We start from the raw sequence: 15,725 nt of genomic DNA, 5'->3' as shown, positions 1-15,725 counted from the left end.
GCCCTGGGGATTTATCGGCCTTTAGTCCCATCAATTTTCCTAACACCATTTTCCTACAAATACTGATTTCTTTCAGTTCCTCTCTTTCATCAGACCCTATGTTCCCCGGCATCTCTGGGAGGTTATTTGTGTCCTCCTTTGGTTCTTGGCCATTGTCAATGTTCTGGTAAGAAGCTGTGAGGCAAAAGTGTTTGATTGACTAGGATAAGCAAATCTGGCCAGGATGAGTGCGTTCCTTGCATCCCGGGCAGCAATGTTCTCGTGTAATGCTGCCGCTGGTTGATGGGCCTCTGCAGGATGTTCGTTTTGGCCCTCCTCCTCCTCCTCATCTGAGAAGGATATGTGAGGAGCAACTTGGTCCTCATGAATCTGCAAGCCATGATGCTGTGCCATGTTGTGAAGTGCACAGCAAAGCACGACGATTCTGTAGACCCTGGCTGCTGAATACTGCAGGGCTCCACCTGATCTATCCAGGCATCTGAAGCGCATCTTCAGCAAACCTATGGTTTGCTCGATTATGGCTCTGGTGGACATGTGGTTGTAGTTGTAGCTCTCCTCAGCTTCGTTGGATGGGCTCCTCAATGGCGTCATTAGCCACGTCTTCAGGGGATAGCCATTGTCTCCAAGTAGCCATCCGTTAAGTTGGTCTCGCGGACTGAATAGCAGAGGCACACTAGACTGGCACAGTACGAAGGAGTCATGGCAACTGCCAGGGTACTTTGCAGAAACATGCAAAATTTCCTTCTTCTGGTCACGCACCAGCTGAATGTTAAAGGAGTGGAAGCCCTTGCGGTTGACAAAAATACCTGGATTGCGATGGGGTGCCTTAAGGGCCACATGTGTGCAGTCAACGACACCCTGCACCCTTGGAAAGCCTGCCAGATTAGCTAATCCAACCGCTCGCGCCGTGACACTTGCTCGATCCTTGGTGAAATGGATGTGATTGTGCGTGAGGGCAAAGAGGGCATCGGTTACCTGATGCAAGTGTGTGCGGCCGCCTGGGAGATGCCGCTGATGTCTGCTGCTGATCCCTGGAATGAGCTGGAGGCAAAAAAGTTGAGTGCAGTGGTGACTTTGACGGCCACTGGTAATGCTTGTCCACCTGGTCCTCTAGGCAGCAGGTCTTGCTGTAGCATTGCGCAGGTGTCACTCATTACCTCTCGCGAAAGTCGGAGCCGCCTTTGGCACTGCTGCTCAGACATGTTGAGATAGCTGACCCTGTGTCTGTAGACCCTGTTTGCGGGCTATCTCCTGCACCGACGGGCTTCCAGGTGTTAGCCCCTTCTGGCCTGTGCAGCCTCAGGTGGGTAAGCAGCAGCCTGGTGCTCCTGCTGCTGCTGCTGTTACTGGTGCTGCTGTTGTTCCTTGTTCTGCTGTTGCTGCGGCTGGTGCTCGAGCTCCTCTAATGCCCAGATGGGAAGGAAATAGATGGCTCCCATGCTTCTGATATATGCCTCAGTTGAGGAAACGCTGAGGGAAGGTGGCGAGAGGGGTTTCCCAGGAGGTCACACTGGAGATGGGTGTCAGGCTCCAACCTTCCACAGGTGTGGTTAAGCCTTCTAAAAGCTCCCCCAGACCTTAGACCACTAAGTCCTGCCACCTGCAAATGTTGGCTGATCAAATCTCCTCTTTAATGGTTGACCTGCAGTTGATGGTCAGCAATCCAATAGTGCTCCCGCCAGGTTTCACCGTTGTGTTTCCCACCAGGCGTGTTTCACGTGGGAAAAGGGTTAAAATTGCAAGGGCCTTTTAAAATAGGATTACAGAGGCCATTTAGTGCTTGTTAAGGGCCATAACGACCAGTCCCACCTGTTGGAGGCGGGACAGAGTCGGGACCATCAGACACGCCTGAGTTAAAATTGCTCGGAGTCGGGAACCAGCCGGGGGGGTCCTGCATGCCAGTTTTTGCGATTTTAACCCCCCACATGCCTCCAATCCCGCCTCCACGGCTCAATGAAAATCCTGCTCTTTGTGTCTGTCTTCGTGGAAAGAGATGCAAAAAACCTCCTGGAAATAGTTGAGGACCAAAGGTCTAGTGAGAATGAGGAACTGAAAGAAATTAGTATTAGTAAAAATAGTACAGGAGAAATGAATGGGACTGAAAGCCAATAAATCCCCTGGACCTGATGGCTTACATCCTAGGGTTTTGAAAGAGCTGGCTACAGAGATAGTGGATGCATTGGTTGTCCAAATTTCCATTGAATATAAGAACATATAAGAACATAAGAAATAGGAGCAGGAGTAGGCCATACAGCGCCTTGAGCCTGCTCCGCCATTCAATATGATCATGGCTGATCATCCACCTCAACGCCATTTGTAGAAAAGGGGGGGTGGTAATGGGGTTATTGTCTCTGGCCAGTCAGAAGTATCTGAGCTGCTCCAGAACCCCGTGCAGTTTCGAATCGCTCCGCTTTCTGGTTCTGACCGCCGGACTTATTTCAGTAGCGATGTAGACAAAACGAGACTCGTGGTTGGGTGCAAAGAAGACCAGTATTGTCACCTGATGAAGGAGCAGCGCTCCGAAAGCTTGTGATTTCAAATAAAGCTGTTGGACTATAACCTGGTGTTGTGTGATTTTTTACATTTGTCCACCCCAGTCCAACACCGGCATCTCCACACAGTGGGATGTGGAGGAAGAGATTGCTAAAGCTGAGTGCTGGTGAGGAAAGGCAATGGGGGTCAGATTGAGGGTGATGGGAAATTCATACTCACTTTTCCAGTGCGCTGAAAAGATCATTAAATCTTTTCCGGCACTGAATCCAGGTTCATCATGTGACTCCCAAGGAGTTGACTTCCTCTGCCACCTGCATCCACACTGCCTTAGTCTGCTTGGGAGGCCTCTTCCTCCCTGAGGAAGGGAAGAGCACCTCCCTGTTGGCCCTAGCCCCATCCACCAATGCCTGCAGGGCCACCTCGTCAAAACGAGGAGCTGATCTGGGCCTCCCGCTTGTCATGTTTCCTGCAGGTCCCTCTCACAGCAAATGGAGAAAGCTTGGAAGCCTGCAAAAGAAGCAAGGCTTGCTGAAGACCTTAAATGCAGCAGTAATGATGACGCAATCGGAGGCGACTTTCAGTCATGAAAAACCCATTTGCCAAGGGTTCCCACACGTTGGAAATCAATTGGACAATTAAGTTAAAATTGCATCAATCTCCCACATCCATTTAGATTTGGGTGGATAACACGAAATGCGGATAACATGACACCATCCTGCACCTGAGTTAAAATCCTGCCCAAAGTATTTATTTAATTTCTCTGCCATTTCCTTATTCCCCATTATAATTTATCCTGTCTCAGCCTGTAAGGGACCCATGTTTATTTTCGCTAATCTTTTCCTTTTTACATACATAGAAGCTTTTACAATCTGTTTTTATGTCTCTCGCTAATTTACTCTCATGCTGTATTTTCCCTTTCTTTATCAATTTGTTGGTCCTCTTTTGCTGAATTCTAAAATCCTCCCAATCCTCAGGCTTGCTACTCTTTTTGGCAACATTATAAGCCTCTTCCTTTAATCTAATACTATCTTTAATTTTTCTTGTTAGCCGCGGTTGGATCATTTTTCCCATGGTGTTTTTATTCCTTAAGGGAATGTATATTCGTTGTGAATTATGAATTATTTCTTTAAATATTTACCATTGCTTTTCTACTGTGATATTTTTAAATCTAGTTTCCCAAACTACTTTAGCCAACGCACCCCTCATACCTACGTCTTTTGCTTTGTTCAGGTTTAGGACCCTAGTTTCAGACTTAACTAAATCACTCTCAAACTCAATATAAAATTCTATCATAATATGATCACTGCTCCCCAGAGGCTCCTTTACTACAAGGTTATTAATTAACCCTGTCTCATTGCACAGTACTGGATCTAAAATATCCAATTCCCTCATAGGTTCCTTGACATACTGATCTAGAAAACTATCTTGAATGTACTCCTTGAACTGTTCCTCTGCACTATTTCTGCAAATTTGGCTTGGCCAATCTATATGAAAGTTAAAGTCCCCCATGATTACTGTATTATCCTTGTTACATGCATCTCTAATTTCCTGATTTATACTCTGCCCAACACTACAACCACTGTTAGGGGGCCTATAGACTTCTCCCACTAGTGTTTTCTGCCCCTTGTTTTTTTTTAGCTCCACCCAAACTGATTCTACATTTTGTTCTTCCGAGCCAAGATCCTTTCTCTCTACTTTTTTTATTCCCTCCTTTATTATCAGGGCTACCCTTCCTCCTTTTCCATTCTGCCTGTCTCTTCTAAAAGTCAGATATCCTGGAATATTTAGTTCCCAACCTTGGTCACTCTGCAGCCACGTCTCTCGAATGGCTATTAAATCAAACCCATTTATTTCTATCTGTGCTATTAATTAATCTATTTTACTGCAAATGCTTCGTGCATTCAGATATAGTGCCTTTAGCTTTGACTTTTTTCTATTTTTCTCTGATGCCACTTTAGTCACTAATGCCATATTACCTTTATTAATTTTTCTGTCCCTTCCTGACCCACTCTGCTTATCTTTACCCAGATCACTACTCTGCTCTTGACATTTCTCTTACTGCTTTTGAAATTACCCTTTCCTGAATCCTCCCACCCCCACTTCATTAGTATAAAGCCCTATCTACCGCCCTAGTTATTCAATTCAGCAGGACATTGGTCCCAACCCGGTTTAAGTGGAGCCCGTCCCCACGGAACAGCCCCCTCTTTCCCCAGTACTGGTGCCAATGCCCCATGAATTGAAACCCCTGCTTCCCACATCACTCTTTCAGCCACTCATTTAACTCTCTAATCTGTTTGTCCCGATGCCAATTTGTACATGGTTTAGGTAACAATCCAGAGATTATTACCTGTGAGGTTCTGCATTACAATTTCAACCTAGCTCCTCAAACTCTCTCTGCAGAACCTCATTCCTAGTTCTACCTATGTCGTTGGTTCCTACATGGGCCATGACAACTGGATCCTCCCCCTCCCTCTCCAAGTTCTTCTCCAGCCGTGAGGAGGCATCCTTTACCCTGGCACCAGGCAGGCAACACAACCTTCAGAACTCTGCAAGGCCAGTATTTATTTCCCATCCCTAGTTGCCCTCTGAAGGTGGTGGTCAGCAAAGTTCCCTTTAATTTTTTTGGGTGCACGGTGTAATGATATCAGCAAATAGTGATGATATTTGTCTGTGTTTGATTACTTATGCCTTACAGCATATTTGCCTGTGTTTTTGATTACTTGTGCCTGACCAGCAGAGGTCATGTGAGAGACAAGCAGTCCAGAGGAGTTTTACTTTCAGTTTCATTCTAGATGCATCACAGCATAGTGTGTTCTGTAAAAAGCTGCAGAAAGTCTTGAACAAGACTTTAGATTAAACAACATTCTCTTTCAGAAATGAGTCTTTATTGAACCCAAAAAGAAATCAATACATGATGTCAGAAGTGGATGAAAGAGAAAAAATCTGAAGTTAGCAACTTGATGGGACAATGAAAGCAGTTGTGGCAAGTAAGCGAAATCAGCTCTCCACATATTAGCAAGCCAGAAGAGAACATCGTTGCTTACCATTAGAGAATAGCTAACGAAGTGAAAAATGGAAGGTTTACTCCCACCGGCGACGCTTCAATTGACAGGTAATGTGGCTGAAAATTGGAGAAGGTTCAAACAACGTTTAGAGTTGTATTTAGCGGCAATCGGAGCTGACGAGAAAAGTGATAAACAAAAATCGTCCGTGTTCTTACATGTCATGGGTGATGCAGCGCTGGAGGTATATAATAATTTCATATTTGCTGTTGATGGAGACAAAATGAAGCTAGATAAAATAATGGAACAGTTTGAGGCCTACTGCATACCTAAACGCAACGTGACCTTTGAGAGGCACAAATTTTTCACATGTGTACAGAAAATCGGTGAGACTATTGATCAGTATGTGACTGAACTGAGAAACCGGAGCAAATCGTGTGAATTTGGGGGACTCACAGACTCGCTGATAAAAGACAGACTGGTGTGTGGTATTCGAGATAATGGTCTAAGGGAAAGACTGCTAAGAGAGCAAGATCTAGACCTGGGAAAAGCCATAGCACTGTGTAGGGTTACAGAGACTGTGAAGTTGCAGGCAAAGGAGCTGTTCAGTGACAGTAGCTGCAACGTGGATGCAGTGAGAAAGAACGGATACAAACCGTTTAACAAAGAGAGCGCCAATGTGAAAAAAGAGACGTGGCCAGCAAACGAAAATGAAAGAGACAATCGGAAGTCATGTAGTCGATGCGGTACACAGCATCCACCAAGAAAGTGTCCAGCATATGGTAAAACGTGCAATAGATGCAACAAAAACAACCATTATGCCCGTTGCTGCAAGAACCAAGTGCAACAAAGCAAGGTCCATGCAGTAGATGAAAGCGACATAGAGGAATTCTATGTAGATGTTGTGTCTGAAAACAAAAGAGAAGAAAGAGACTGGATGTTGACAGTAAAAGTGAATGACATACACATTCCATTTAAATTGGATACTGGAGCACAAGTTAATGTGATATCAGAGACCGATTTTAAGAGAATTAGACCCAGACCAAAGTTACATGGAATACAAGTGAAAGTGACCGGATACTCAGGTACTGATATACCAGTGAAAGGAAAATGCATTGTCAAAGTAACACACAAGGACAGAGAGCACACGCTAGCATTAATCGTGGTGCCAAAGGATGTGCAAGCCATACTAGGTTTAAAAGCCTGTGAGAGACTGAACCTGGTAAAGAGAGTCCTCGTTGTGGAAAGTGAAAGAGAGACAGTCTATGATGAACTGAATGTTGCGTACGCACCGGGTAAGCTGATGTATACAGCAGACACGTTGTCCAGAGCTGTTGACCCAAGTGAGCCCGCAAACACCACAATGGATGAAAAAGTGAACGCCTACGTGGACATGATCACAAGTGCACTGCCCATAGCAGATGCAAAAATGGAGCTCATAAAGACTGAGACAAACAAAGATGAAACAATGAGACGACTGAGAAAAAGCATCTTGGATGGATGGCCCAACATGAAGCAAGACTGCTCACCTGATATAGCAGAGTACTGGAACTGCAGGGCGGAACTATCAGTGGTCGAAGGCATCATCTACAAAGGAAGTAAAATAGTTATCCCAAAGAGTCTGAGAAGAGAGATGCTAAAAAAGATCCATGGAGGACATCTGGGAATCGAAAAGTGTAAGAAAAGAGCACGAGAGGTGATGTACTGGCCACGAATCAACCAAGATGTGACAAATGAGGTGTCAAACTGCACAATATGCCTGAAATATCGAGCAAGCAATCCGGTAGAACCACTAAAGCCACACCCAGCACCAGACAGACCTTACCAGAAGGTAGGCGCTGACCTATTCGTATGTCAAGGGAAGGACTATCTTGTCGTCACAGACTATTACTCCCTGTATCCAGAGGTTTGTAGACTGTACACCGCCACTGCAGAAGCTGTGATAAGAAGTATGAAAGCCATATTCTCCAGACATGGCGTGGCAAGCGAGGTCTTCACAGACAACGGACCCGAGTTTAACAATGCAAATTTCCGACACTTTGCCAAAGAGTGGGACTTTGTCCACACAACGTCAAGTCCTCACTATCCACAGTCCAATGGACTAGTGGAAAAATCGGTCCAGACAGTGAAAAGACTGATGTACAAGGCAAAAGACAGTGGAACTGACTTCTACCAAAGCATGCTTGTGTACCGCACAACGCCGCTCGAGTGTGGTATTTCACCAGCCCAACTCCTGATGGGACGTCGGCTAAGGTCAAACCTACCCATCCCGGAGAACCTCCTGAAAACAAAAGAGGGGGAGAAAGTGAGGAAGTTCAAAGAGCAACAGAAAGAAAAGCAAAAGTACTACTAGTTAAAAGTAAAATACTTTTGCTTTAAGAAAGGGAGATGTAATGATATCAGCAAATAGTGATGATATTTGTCTGTGTTTGATTACTTATGCCTTACAGCATATTTGTCTGTGTTTTTGATTACTTGTGCCTGACCAGCAGAGGTCATGTGAGAGACAAGCAGTCCAGAGGAGTTTTACTTTCAGTTTCATTCTAGATGCATCACAGCATAGTGTGTTCTGTAAAAAGCTGTAGAAAGTCTTGAACAAGACTTTAGATTAAACAACATTCTCTTTCAGAAATGAGTCTTTATTGAACCCAAAAAGAAATCAATACACACGGCCCCTTTAAGGAGCTGTGTGGCCCATTCAAATTTCTGTGCATGTGCAGTTTTTCCCATTGTGAAGCTGGGAAGCAGCCTGTGTGGGACCTGCAGAGCGCTGCGCACCGGCACAGCTTAACGGGAACATTCTTGAACCACAGCAATCCGTGTGGTAATCATGCTCCCACAATGCTGTTAGGTAGAGAGTTCCAGGATATTGATCGAGCGACAATGAACGAACGCCAATATATGTCCCAAGTCGGGATGGTGCGTGAGTTGCAGGGGAACTTGGAGATGATGGTGTTCCCATGACATTGCTGCTCCTGCACTTCTGATTGGTCTAGGTAATGGAGAGGAAAGTGCTGTTGTAGTAAACTTAACAGATTAGAAATTCGTACGAACGGTGATGCAAAACGGGCGGTATTGGATCGGATGGCCATTATATGCAGCGCTGCGTATAATGGGAGACCAATCTGATACCGTCCATTTGGCGCCACTGCCTGAGGCAAATTTCTCGACCAGTGAGTTGCTGCAGTGCATCCAGTACAGCGTGCGCACAGCAGCCAGTGCACCGGTGGTGGAGGTGGAGGAGCTGAGCCTGGTGACAGGGATACTAATCAGCCAAACTGCTTTGTCCTGGGTTGTCGCAGATTGGGTGACCGCTTTGCGGAACACCTCCGTTCAGTCTGTAAGGGGGACCCCGAGCTCCCGGTGGCCTGTCACTTTAATTCTCTGCTCCACTCCCACTCAGACCTCACAGTCCTCGGCCTCTTGCATTGTTCCACCAAAGCTCAATGTAAGTTCGAGGAACAGCACCTCATCTTCCGATTAGGCACTTTACAGCCTTCTGGACTCAACATAGAGTTCAACAATTTCAGATTATAACCTCAGCCCCTATCACATATATTTTTTTTTCCACGCTTCTTTTTTGTTTGTGTTTTCTTTTCTTCTCCCCCACATGGCAGCTGTCTTTCATTCTGCCAGCGCAATTCACACTTCATCTAGAGCCATCTTTTGTTTCTTAACCTGTTCCATTACCATCTCCTTTTGCCTTGAATATCTCTTAATGTCTCTTAATCTCTCCTGCCTTCTATCCTATCACAGACCTTCCCTTTTGTTCTTTCACCCCCTCCCCCCTTTCCCAGCTCCTACACTTACTTAAAAATCTGTTCAATTTCCTGCTTTTTTCCAGTTCTGATGAAAGGTCATCGACCTGAAACGTTAACTCTGTTTCTCTCTTCACAGATGCTGCCTGACCTGCTGAGTATCTCCAGCATTTTCTGTTTTTATTTCAGATTTCCAGCATCTGCAGTATTTTCTTTTTGTCCTGGAGAATGTTGAGCTTTTACAGTGTTGCTGTGGCTGCACCAAGTGAGTGGTGAGTATTTCATCACACACCTGACTAGAGCTTTGTAAATGGTGGACAGGCTGCTTAAACTTGATTTGTATTCCCTTGAGTTCAGAAGGTTGAGGGGTGAGCTAATTGAGGTGTTTAAAATGATAGATTCAATCGGGTATCATAGAATCATAGAAATTTACAGCACAGAAGGAGGCCGACAAAGAGCTATCCACCCTAATCCCACTTTCCAGCACTTGGTCCATAGCCTTGTAGGTTACAGCACTTCAAGTGCATATCCAAGTCTCTACCACCCTTTCAGGCAGTGAGTTTCAGAGCCCCCCCCCCACCCTCTGGGTGAAAAACCTTTTCCTCAAATCCCCTCTAAATCTCCAACCAACTACTTTAAATCTATGCCCCCTGGTAATTGACCCTTCTGCTAAAGGAAATAGATCCTTCCTATCCACTCTATCTAGGCCCCATATAATTTAATACACCTCAATTAGGTCTCCCCTCAGCCTCCTCTGTTCCAAAGAAAACAACCCCAGCCTATCCAATCTTTCCTCATAGCTAAAATTCCCCAGCCCAGGCAACATCCTCGAGTGCATTCACATCCTTCCTGTAATGTGGTGACCAGAACTGTATGCAGTATTCTAACTGTGGCCTAATTAGTGTTTTATACAGTTCGAGCATAACCTCCCATCTCTTATATTTTATGCCTTGGCTAATAAAGGCAAGTATCCCATTTACCTTCTTAACCACCTTATCTACCTGTTCTGCTACCTTCAGGATCTGTGGACCTGCACTTCAAGGTCCTTCTGATCTTCTGCACTTCTCAGTGTCCCACCATTTATAGTGTATTCCCTTGCCTTGTTAGCCCTCCCCAAATGCATTACCTCACACTTCTCCGGATTGAATTCCATTTGCCACTGTTCTGCCCACCTGACCTGTCCATTGATATCTTCCTGCAGTCTGCAGCGTTCTTCTTCATTATCAACCGCACAGCCAATTTTTGTATCATCTGCAAACTTCTTAATCATACTTCCTACATTCAAGTCCAAATGATTGATATATACCACAAAAAGCAAAGGACCCAGTACTGAGTCCTGTGGAACCCCACTGGAAACAGCCTTCCAGTGACAAAAACACCCTTTGACCATTACCCTTTTTTTCCTGCCTCTGAACCAATTTTGGATCCAACTTGCCACTTTGCCTTGGATCCCATGGGCTTTTACTTTCATGACCAGTCTGCCATGCAGGACCTTATCAAAAACCTTGCTAAAACCCATATAGACTACATCAAACACACTACCCTCATTGATCCTCCTTGTTACCTCCTCAAAAAATTCAATCAATTTAGTCAGACACGACCTTCCCTTAACAAATTCATGCTGACTGTCCCTGACTAATCAGTGTCTTTCTAAATGAAGATTTATCCTGTCCCTCAGAACTTTTTCCAATAATTTCCCCACCACCGAGGCTAGTCTGATTGGCCTGTAATTACTCGGTCTACCCCTTTCTCCCTTTTTAAACAACGGTACCATGTTAGCAGTCCTCCAGTCCTCTGGCACCACACCTGTAGCCAAAGAATTGGAAAATGATGGTCAGAGCCTCTGCTATTTCCTCTCTTACTTCTCTTAACAGCCTGGGATACATTTCATCCGGGCCTGGGGATTTATCCACTTTCAAAGATGCTAAACCCCTTAATACTTCCTGTTTCATTAAGTTTATTTCATCTAATATTTCACACTCCTCCTGTCCCTCAGAACTCCTGCTCCCTGATTGCAATGTCTGCATCGTCCCTCTCTTTTGTGAAAACAGACGCAAAGTATTCATTAAGAACCATACTCGTCTTCCGCTTCCACATACAGGTTACCTTTATGGTTCCTAATGGGCCCTACTTTTACTTTAGTTATCCTCTTGCTCTTAATGTATTTATAAAACATCTTTGGGTTTTCCTTGATTTTACTTGCCAATATTTTTTCATGCCCTCTCTTTGCTTTCCTAATTTCATTTTTTATTTCCATCCTGCACTTTCTATGCTCCTCTCGGCTTTCTGCAGTATTGAGTCCTCGGTATCTGTCATAGCTTCCCTGTTTTTCTTTATGCTACCCTGTATACCCCTTGACATCCAGGGAGCTCTAGATTTGTCAGATACAAATAAACGATATCCTGTGGTGGGGGAATCCATAACAATCGGGCATAATCTTAAAATTAGAGCTAGGTCATTTAGGAGTGAAATCAGGAGACATTTTTTCACACAAAGGATAGTAGAAATCTGGAACTCACTCCCCCAAAAGGCAGTGGACGCTAGGGGTCAATTGAAATTTTCAGGACTGAGAGCGATACATTTTTGTTAGGTAAGGGTTTTGAGGGATATGGTGAAAGGGCAACTAAATAGAGTTGAGATAGAGATCAGCTATGATCTAATAGAATAGCAAAACAAGCTTGAGGGGCTGAATGGCCTACACCTGTTCCTTTGAGCGGTCAGGACATGAGCCACTCATCGCAGAGTACCCACCTCCAGCACTGCTCTTGTAGCCATTGTGTTGATATGGGTTGTTCAGTTAACTCCTGATCAATGGTGACCCTTCCCCCAAGATGTTGACAGTGGTGATGCTGTTGAACACTGGGCTTCCTTTTGTTTACAATGGTCATTACCTGGCATTTATGTGGTGTAAATGTAACCTGCCCCTTGTCAGGCCAAGCCTGGGTGTTATCCATGTCCTGCTGTAAGCTGGCATGGGTTGCTTCATTATCTGCCTCAAAATGTCCAAGGAAATGGCTTCTTCAATTGTATTTTGTGTTCCTGGACAGTTTTTCTGTACATTGCAAATAACCGCCTTTGGTTCTTTTTGACACAACAACTCGGATTTATACAGCAACTTTAACATAGAAACATAGAAGATAGGAGCAGGAGTAGGCCATTCGGCCCCTCGAGCCTGCTCCGCCATTCAATGAGATCATGGCTGATCAACCTAGTAAAACATCCCAAGGCGCTTCACAGGAGCGTCATCAGACAATTGACACTGAGCTAAAGAAGGAGACATTAAGACAGGTGACGAAATGCTTGGTCAAAGAGGTAGATTTTCAGCAGTCTTAAAGGAGGAAAGAGAGAGATGGAAAGCTTTGGGGAGGGAATTCCAGAGCTGAAGGCCTAGACGGTTGAAGGCACGGCCGCCAGTGGTGGGGTGAAGAAAATAGGGGATGCACAAGAGGCCAGAGGTGTAAGAACGCAGATATCTTGGAGGGTTGTAGGGCTGGAGGAGGTTACAGAGATAGGGAGGGGCGAAACCATGGAGGGATTTGAATGCAAGGATGAGAATTTTAAAATCAAGGCTTTGCTGATCAGAAAGATATATTGTGTGACGTCTGAAGTTTTTAAAATATCATTAATGAATGGTCACAATAAATCAAAGGCCTTCTGTTTTATAATAAGAGGAACATTATACCATGTAAAATAGAATGTAGGTGTTCATCCCTTTAGGGCTAGAAGCTTCTTGAACTCAAACCTGGGGTCACTTAAAGGTGAGGCTGTAGGTTTGATTGGCAGGCTAATTGGGAAGATGGAGATATTGTGGAACCAGTACACTCCTGGACAGAGGGAGCTGAAGCACACACAGGGTTGGCAACTTTGGTTGGACATGTCATCACATGACCTTCCATCTCCTTCCACCCCACCCAGTCAAACAGCCTTTTCCCCATCTCTAATATTTGATAAGTAATAAAATAAATTATTCAAAGAAAACTAAAAAATCATTTTACACCCATGTGATTCCCCGCCCCGCCCCCATCCCCGCAGCAGCGTCCTGCAGATGAATCTTGAATTCCTGGAAACGCCAGGACAATCCTGGAGCGTTGGCAGCCCGAAGCACGCCGCATTTTAAGATTGCTTCATATCTGAAAGAGCCAAGTGCAGGAAGCAGAAAGTGTAAATGATCCTAATTGTAAGAAACGTCTAAAATGTTCGGACTTACACTTAGCTCGGAGCTGCCGAGTTTTGTTTTAAGTTTCTTATAATGTATTTGTCCTTAGTCTGCTGCAGGTGTTGAGAAGGTGGAAGTCGAGGCCTGTGGGACTCAGTCGGTGTTGGGGGAGGGCAGCAATGGCCAAAGTGGTAAATATTTGCCGAGAAACTTGTGATTAATTGTGACTGAGAAGTATTCCAAAAAACTATTAGCTGTAAACAAAGGTGCTGCATGAAGTGTGGGACGGCTCACTGCGGTATATTACTGATGGAGATGACGCTGGTTTTCCGTGAATCCTGGTTTGTAATCTGGGGCATGGTGGTGGGGGGCATGATTTTTATTAATCACCTTTCTCCAAATCCCCAAAATGGACGAATGGCAACCCAATTAGTCCGGAGCATGTTAGAAAGCATTTGCCCTCACTGCCTCTGTTCTACAGTTAACTGTTGTATTACAATGTTTTTTTAAATAAATGTAATGGTTGGTTCTGACACAGAAAAGAATGCCATAAGTAAGGCCTTGCTCATTCTTTTAATGCATCAACTCTGAAATGTGATTATCGCAGTTTCTCAGTTGTCTCCTGTTGCGACAGTAATGCTCCATTTGTACTGTCGCCTTTCAGTAGCGTGGGACTCTCGTCCTTTGGGAAACTGCTGGATTCCGAGGTGCTAAGATCCTCTGAGGGGGGTCAGGGGAATTCAGAGCTTCTCTTGTCTTCATTCAGCAATGTCCTCAGTTGGCTGTGACCCCACCGTTGTAACTAGTGGCCGCATCGCATTGGTATCGGCTGCAGTTATTGCAGGGAGGGAGACCGCTTCTGGTGATGTCCGGCTGTCTACTAAATGCCCGCGGGAATCAGCAGTCGTGTCTTGGCCTCTGTCATTCTGGCTGTAAAGCGCCTGTCGGATCTTATCCTGGTTCTTCAATAGGAGACAATGCTTGGGGTCCTTTAGTCTCCGTGCGCTTGCCGGTTTGCCCAGTTTTGCTGGCTGGCACTTTGTAGCTTGGGAAAGAGGGCGGCTTCTGCAACAACTGAACCACACGTTAAACAATTGGCTAGATTCTAGCAGAGCAAACTTAACTATTATTAGCATTGTCGCATAGACATCAGAGATAAAAACATAGCGAATGTTGGAAACGCCACACAATGGAATTGCTGCAAGTGCTCAGAAGATCCATGAGTATTTGAAAAAAAAGGTCAGACGGGGCCTGCTAATCGTTTCCCCTCTACTCTTTGTACTTCTCCTTTGCACGAAAAGGCGCATCGTTTGACTTCGTACTCGGAAGTGCGTGCTCGATTTCCAATACGTGCTCTTGGTGGTGAGGTTCCTTCCCGGGAGCTGAAAGTCAGAAAACTACCCCTTGGAGCAGTTGCGAGCGGCTTACCCCATTAACGCCGCTTCCCTTCCCACAGATACTTTGGATAGTCTCCTCAAATCACAACCCTTCCCATTCCTCTCCCCATTCACACCATTCCACCACACATCAAACATGCCATAAAGCTGAGGAACACAAATATCCATGACTTCTGAAACCTCCCGTGTATGAAATGTTCAAAGCGCTTTTTAACAGGTTGTGGTTTACAATTCAGGAAAAGCAATTTGAAGCCGGAGCCTCTTAGCTTTGAAAGTGGCACGGAAAGATTTAGGGCTAGATTTTCAGTATAGACAGTTTTGGGGCGCTAAGCTTAGCGCCCGCCCGAAGTTATCGCCCGCCCCAAAGTAGCGCCCCGTTGCTGGAAATTCAGTGGCTTCGCCCTAAGAGGTTGGTGGAGCGCTAAAAGAGGCGTTCCACTAGTATCTTTAGGCGCTAAGCCGGCGGTGGAGAGCGCAACACCCGAGCTCGGGCGCAGCGCATGGCAGACACTCTGGTGCCAGTGAGCTCTTAAAGGGGAAGGGTGCATGTATTTTTTTTCAAATGCAAAGTCTGGGGGGAAACGGGAGGGAGGAGGAGGAGGAGGAGGAGGAGGAGGAGGGGGAGGGGGAGGAGGAGGAGGAGGAGGAGGAGGAGGAGGAGGAGGAGGAGGAGGCCGCAAACATAAACAGACCGTTCACAACAGCACACGGCTTACTTCCACACAACACATGCAGAGTGCCTTTTGTACGAGTGCCTTGTAATTTGCGCTCCCCAGAGTGTGTTGCGTTCCATTTTACAAACGCTCTGGACGCCAGCCGCACAATAGGGCGGTCCGACTGAAGTTTGGATTCGGGGCGGCCAAAGGGCGTTGCACGAGGATGTGACGTCATTTTCTGCGCGCGCATCCGGGCGGCCGCT

At 45.6% G+C, this 15,725-nt stretch overlaps 1 pseudogene; it reads right to left on the bottom strand.

The window, feature by feature from the left end:
* Positions 1-13,975: 13,975 nt before the first annotated feature.
* Positions 13,976-15,725, bottom strand: part of LOC147119964 (uncharacterized) — a 1,277,156-nt pseudogene continuing 1,275,406 nt past the window's right edge.

The sequence above is a fragment of the Somniosus microcephalus genome, chromosome 4, assembly GCF_052327205.1.
Source record: "Somniosus microcephalus isolate GS21.2 chromosome 4, FLI_Smic_1.0, whole genome shotgun sequence".
In the NCBI taxonomy this organism is placed as follows: Eukaryota; Metazoa; Chordata; class Chondrichthyes; order Squaliformes; family Somniosidae; genus Somniosus; species Somniosus microcephalus.
Note: the sequence above shows the minus strand (reverse complement) of the source record. Positions and strands in the feature narration are given on the sequence as shown.